The 7,043-nt window shown below is 40.3% G+C and overlaps 1 long non-coding RNA gene across 2 annotated transcripts; it reads left to right on the forward strand.

Annotated features, from left to right (window-relative positions):
• Positions 1–3,821: 3,821 nt before the first annotated feature.
• On the forward strand, positions 3,822–6,635 carry LOC129784337 (uncharacterized). 2 transcript variants are annotated; one of them, XR_008746936.1, is made up of 2 exons: positions 3,822–4,559; positions 5,256–6,635. It is a non-coding gene; the product is annotated as an uncharacterized LOC129784337 (long non-coding RNA). The 2 variants fall into 2 exon arrangements; XR_008746937.1 differs by having other exon boundaries at positions 3,822–4,539.
• Positions 6,636–7,043: the final 408 nt, after the last annotated feature.

Genomic DNA, 7,043 nt, shown 5'->3' on the forward strand with positions numbered 1-7,043 from the left:
ATGTTGACAATGTAACAACCGGTTACATTGACAGCTCCACCTCCTTGGGGTTTGGAGCCTTAAACCCTTTCCCAATGACCAGCTTCTCTCCTAGCAGCCATGCTGGGCCGGTTCTTTTCTCTTGGCCCAGTGCCAGAGGTAGGACTGGAAAGTCAGGACATGGGCTTTGCTTTCAGACCTGCTCTTTGCTATGTCAAAAGCATGAGCCCGCCTGCCTGCTGTCTTAGCCCTCCTGGTCAATGCTACTGCACAGCAAGGCCCATGAAAACTGGGAAATGAGGTGTCAAGGGTAGCAAGGACAAAACTATAACTCTTCCTAAGCCATTGCTTTGTCTTAAGTGTCCTCTGAATGCAGCATACTGGGGCCTTGCTGTCTGTGTCCAAGGGCTGAACTGCTTGCTGTGCTGGTGGAACAGCACCTCCTACCCTGCCCCAGGTGGCCCTGGTGCCTGTGAGCAGGTCAGCCATTCTCCATTGTAGCCTTGTCTATCTGAGAGGTGTAAAACCCTCATTTTGCCCTTTTAAGACATGAGGCTAACAGATAGTATTGTCTCTCTGGCTCACCCTCCTCAGTCCGGGAAGAGGCATTCAGTCAGCCAGTTGTTCGGGTCATGGAGTAAAGCACTGGCAAAGTTTTTAATGAGCAAAAACTTGAAAAATTGCTGTTGCAAACACTGGAGTTGGCTCCCTTGTAGGCTGGGGTCATCTGCTGAAGGCAGCAAGAAAGGAAACATTTTTCCTTTTGTATCGTTAAGCTGCTGCCTGCAGAACGTGAGACTTTTAGCTAGTGTGCTGACTCTGGCAACAAGTCAGCCCCAGCGTCTGCATAGCTGTTGGCAGAGAGCAACTGGGCTCACAAGTTTTCAAAATATTTTCTTTTTCTCTCCTCGTCATGATTTTCTTTGTTTACCCAGGAAAAAGAGATTTGTTGGTAACCTCCGAAGATATAATAGTGTCACATTTCATTTGAGATCAGGGCATGCAAGCCATTTACTCCATTTAAAGCTATTGTATTCCAAGATCTATGAAGTACTGTATAGATTATAATTGCCTCCAACAAATATGTTAGTGAAATTGCAGCGTTTCAGGGTGAACCATATAATCAGTCTTCTTGGAAGTTTTAGAGACAGGAGTTAATAATGGGTTTCTTCTCAATTACCCCATGATAGACCATTTCCTATCTGAAAATAGGTCATGTCAAATAGTAGCAGCAGCTACATTTTTGCTATTATTTGTAACATTCAGTAGCTGCTATCAAAACAGAACTTCATTTTCCTGTGTGTAACGTACATGTGAGAAGCAAAAGCAGCCCTCAGCCTATAAACTTTGCTAAACATAAGATGCAATAAGTGGATGAACCAAATAGTAGTGGATTAGATGTAACAGAAATAATAGCAATAAAAGTATTATTATGAATGCTGATTGCATGCGCAAAAGAGTTTGCCAGCTGCTTCTCTGCTTCCCAGCAGCTGAGTGGTGTGGTGGTACCAAAGCAGACATATGGTTGAAGATCGTACGCATGTCTGAATTATTGGCCATGGCTGGCAGAAAGCTCCACCACCCTTTTAAAACTCTGATGCACTTTGTTTTGTGCATATATGAAGGACTGGCTTGGAGCTACCCTTGCACTTCTAGGACTTAAATGGGCAACAATTTATTGAAATCAATTTAGGATTGAGATGATGTCTTTGGGTGGGGCTTCCATGAGCATCCTTGTTGATCAGAGGGTACGTCAAGTGCTGTGGAACTCAACGCTGCTTTCACAAGTCCAAATCTACACTTCTGACACTGAAGCACGATATCTGTCACTCAGTTAGGACCAGTCACAATTCTTCCACATTTCTCAGAAATGTGACCCCCATGACCAGACAGCCTCTAGGCTTTGCTGATAAATTTGAACTTGGTTGCTGGGAAATGAGCTTAGGCTACTTAAAGGTGCCAAGAGTACTTTTTTTTGGCAGATGAAGATGAAAATGCACTGCTCACAGTAGTATAACGGGGGGATGCTGTTACTTCTTTTCCTCCTCCCATCTCTTCTTTTTTACCATTCTGAAAAAAAAAAATATTCAAGGGAGTCAGAATTCCCAAATCTATGTGAAGTCATTTCACTTAAATTGTGCTTCAGCTTTGACAAATGATGCTATAAAACCAGCAATGTGCAGTCCCCTGTTAAAAGTGTCTTTCTGACTCAATGTCATATGCAGTCATTCACAAGCAGTTTTATATGTAATATGGAGAAGGGCAAGCGTGTGCTCAACAAAGTCATCTTTACAGACATTGAGGAACAGAAATCCTTTTCTCTGAAAAGTTTGCCATCCCATGTTACTGTAGCTGCATTCTAATACAAGACACACTGCTATGGATGGCATCTTCCTTGAACGTCCTTGTATCGCTTACGTAATTCCTAATGTTAGAAATACAGGAGTATAAATCAAATTGCAATATACAAATGCTGATACACTAAGAGAAGTCCCACACCACCTACTGATGAGTCACATTTCATTGTTTCTAAAAGCTTTGATTAAACCAGCAGTTAACCACAGCTAGCCACCTTTGCTGAGAGCATTTCCAGTTATCTCCCTGCACCTTAGGTTAAACTGGATCCTCAGAAGTTTTCATGTGCTACAAAAGGCTGATATTTGATACAGTAGAAATTGTGGGGCAAATTCCAACTCTTGCTCACACTGAGGACCTCCTTACTTTAAGTGCAGCCAAATGAAAGAAGCAGAACTGCTTGAGAAGTATATTGCTGCTTGACTTCATGCTCTATGCTATTATTGCCCTTCAAATTCTGTCAAGGGTAGGATCAAGACCATTCCCTCCAGTAATTTAAGCAAACAAGTGAGTGTTTTTTTAAAGACAATACTGAATGGGAAACAAATAGAGAAAACCACTATGTATTAATTCATCGTAGTAAAAATATAATACACAGTAGGCCACTTGTGGCTTTGCGCAATTCAGGGTTTTCTGATGTGCTCTGACATCTTGGTATGTGAATGAGGTTTTCTGATGCAAGTGCAATTTCCTAGCTTGATGTTAATCTCTTCTATCAGAAGGTGGAGAGTATTATGCGAGCCTCAGCGGTCACTGTCTCGAGTTAAGGAAATTCCCAGGTAGAATACAGTAGATTTTTCCTGTACACATTGAAATTTTATCAAAACTCGATTTTCGGTTATGAAGGAGGTTTTTTTGTTCAGCAAAATATGGCCTTTGCCACTTCATTGTATCAGATACACCCAATTTGTCAGACCTTTTCTGGACATCAGGACCTCAGAGTGTCCTGCCTAAAGTGCCAGCTCATGGTTCTAGATGTTTGAAACACATTTTTTTACCCATCGAGGGAAATGCCTTTTTTCCCAAGCACCTCTGTCTTTCCTAGTTTAGAAATGTTTCCAGATGAAACACTTGAGGGCTCGTCTGAACAGCAGCTGGCACGCAGGTATTTTAAGCAAACTGAAATTGCCATTTTCAGCCTTGTCATTGCACTGTTACCTCCTTCAGATATTCAGAGATTAACCTTAAAATCCAGGATATTAGTAATAAATGAACAAATGCATCCTGCTGTTCTGCCTGCCTAGGGATTCCTTGGAAAACACATCGATGCAGGTCCAGCCATCTCACCAGCTCTCTAGGAAAAAGACCTTATTCACGGCTAGTAATTAAGCTTGTAAATCTGTCATTTCTTCCTGCATTGCTCTTTCACTCTGCTGTCACTGTTCAGCTGGTGTGGCTACTCAGTCCTGCCCCTACCAAATCATTCTACTTGCTGCTTGTCGGAGCTCCAGCTGCTTTCCCCTGTGCCATCTGTTTTCTTGCTTTACACATCCCCGTGTCCCTAAACCCGGCACTCTCACACCCTGTCCTCTAGGTTCCTCTTTCCTGCCACCCAATCGACACTTCTGGATCAAACTTCTGGATCAAGCTAGCATCCAACTGTGGTTTTCTGCTGACTTTTTCCTCCTTGTCAGGAACGCATATGGAGAAGAGGGAAGTGTCATCTTAGCTGGGACAGCGGAACAGGATTTCTTCTCATTGGAAACAAGCAGAGACAGCAACGCTCCTCAGAGGCGGCTCTTTCAGTTATTCCTTCAAAGATTTGGGAAAGCAGGCAGTGATCCTTCTCTGGACAGACTTACCCTACACTGCAATTCATGGAAACTGTTGACCATTGTGGATGAAACTCAAAAATTCATGGGAATATTTTTGGATTTGAGACTATTAAAGGCTCTTTGAAAATTCCCATGTGTACAGAGCTGCCAGAAAAATTCACTCTGTGGCAGCTTCTGAGGTTTCCATTGTTGTTTCCATCCTGCGCTCACAGGAAAACGAAAATCTTCAATAAAAATGGGAGGTGGTGGGTTACAGTTACAGACTGGCAGCTGATAGACAGCTTGGGATAAAGTGGACACAAGCTCAAGTGACTCCCTGTTTTAGTAAAATCAGAACTGCATGGAGAAGGAACTAGACCATACCTCCCACAACAGCTCGGCTTCCTCCTCAGATGCAGCAAACTCCCAGGAAACTGGTTCTGCGGTAAACGTGAGTTTTGGAAATGCAGGGTAAGGTGACAAGTCTGTGGCAGCAATCATAAACTCAGTCCTCTTATCTGCCAAAAGGGCAGGGTCCTATTTCTTGATAAACCCAGAAATATTGGGGAAAATGCAGGAAAGGGTTAAGATACTGCCAAAACTTGCAAATATTATGCAAATCTTAAAAATGTCTTTTTACCTTTATAACTCTGATCCTTTGATTGAGTAAATGCACAAAATCAAAGTTTTCATCAGTATAAAAACAAAAATACATCAAAAAGTCTAAGCCCTTACAGCAGCAAACCCTCCACATTTTAAACTGTGAACCTCAAAAGCCTGAAAGTTTGAATAAGGTGAACTCAAATGCATAACTTTTTAAAAATCTGGTTTTTTAAAGGCTATTGTTATTTTGGGGTGCAGCCTTATGATTCTTAAATGTCTGAGTTTAACAGCAGTGTTATTTTGCTAAAGGGTGCCCAGTGGAGGGTAGCTTTACACTACAGCTGCGTGTTGCTGGGTGGGCAGAATATTGGAAAAGGAGAGAATAACTCAAGCTCGTGCACGAGGCACACATATAGGAGTGAAACACTGAAAGAAAATGATGTTGGTAGCTGGTAAGAGAAACTTCCTGGCAGTCAGAGCTGTTATTTTGTTGTTATTTTGTCTGACATTAGCACTGAGATGAACTGAATGATCTAGGAGTGTTTTGTTATCTCTTACTTCTAGGAACCCTGGAGCCACAATGCCACTTGGATTGAATTTATGGACAGCTTTTCAAAACAAGCAGTTGAAACATGAATGTGCATCTGAAGGAAGCTTGGGCAAAGATGGCTTTGTTTTTGTTTTTGGGGTTTTTTTTTCTGTTTGTTTTGCTTACTGGTCAAAATACAAACGTTTGAATAAATTAATAATTAGGCATCAATTTAAATGTTTCATACAGCACAATGTTAATATTTCATATGCTACACACTGTTTTCAGTCACTTAACCCCCCCCCACATTTCCCTGTAGCTTTTGAAAAGTGACATTTTTTAAAAAGAAAAGAAATAGAAGATGATATTTTGAAAGTGATTTAAAAAATGGTCTGAGTTTCTGTCAGTTCTTTGTCACTTTTCCCAGAGCTTTTTCAACTGCAGCTTAAACTAATGAAGATATTTGACTCCTCTGCAACTGCATATTTGAAAAAAAACAGATTCTCAGATATGAGCAGAGGTACAAATGTACATGTGCCTGAACTGAACATTTTCTGTGCTTCTGCATAGTTTTGTGTGCATTTGTGAATGGGATATAATTATTTTTAGCATTTTTGCAAACACTTTTTTTTGCTACTATAACTGTTTGGTTGTTTTTGTAGAACTTGAATTTTTACAGCTTAAGCCGCAGAAATCTAAAACAATTTGCGAAAAATAACCTCACTGTGCAGTGACTGAGATTGCATGCATGTCTTTAACATCCATGATAAAACTTTGCTCCCATTGTCTATTTTTAGTAGCGCAAACATGTACCTATAAGATTACTTACTGTCTTGTTTAGGTCTTAATTTTTCATTAAGCTATAATTTGGACAAAGGATGGTCAGAAATGCTTGAATGGAATTCATCCATATAGGCAACACAGTCCCATTTACATTGCGTGTCTAATTCCAGATATTATCTACCAACAAACCTATTCTGTGCTGCCCAATTTAAGCATGATGGGCATTTTTTTTTAGCTATGCATTTATTTATTTTAGCCATAGTGACATGACATTTATCAAAATAAATATCATTTATATTTTAGCTAGACTTAAAATATTTATGATTTTGGACTGGAAATCTTCCTTGCTTAGTTAAATTATTCAGACTCATGGGATTTCTGGGGCAGACTTTTCCATGTTTGATAATCATGTCCAGTGGCTTGCTTTCAAGCTCAGAAGTAAAAGGGGACTGTTGGGCTCTTGTTTTTCTTCCTCATGATCATTGCCATTAAATCCTTGGTGCTGAACATGTTTTGTCAAGGCAATTTTTGTTTCGATTACAGATTTGATTCTCTTAAGAAATTACCTATAGTGTTTGGTGGTTACTTTTTAAATTCCTTTTTAATGCATTAATACACTTACTTTAATACTATTCTAACTGATTGTCTGGTTTATGTGGTGTTCTTGCATCTAGCAAACATAAATGAGTAATTTTATATGCCTGTGTAGGAACAGCTTAGCTTTACTTCTTATGATGTTTGTATAAGTTTCATATTAAGTATCGCTAGGAAATTCAAAGTGAGCAAATTATCCAGATTAATTGCTTTCCTGTTGCTTGGCCAATCATACTCCTACTGCATCCAGAATGAGCTTTATTGCATGTGGATTATACTGCTAGAAAACTGCTGTATGGAAAAGACATCTATCGTTTGGCAGAGGAAAGCACATGCTGCATCACATGGGTTGGGATAATTACAGTGTTTCTGGAGCTGTAGGTGTTCAAGATGGCCACAAGCAAAATTTGTGTGAGATGCTATAGAGTGAAAAACCCCGTGCCATC

This window comes from Falco peregrinus, chromosome 4 (assembly GCF_023634155.1).
Source record: "Falco peregrinus isolate bFalPer1 chromosome 4, bFalPer1.pri, whole genome shotgun sequence".
Classification (NCBI taxonomy): Eukaryota; Metazoa; Chordata; class Aves; order Falconiformes; family Falconidae; genus Falco; species Falco peregrinus.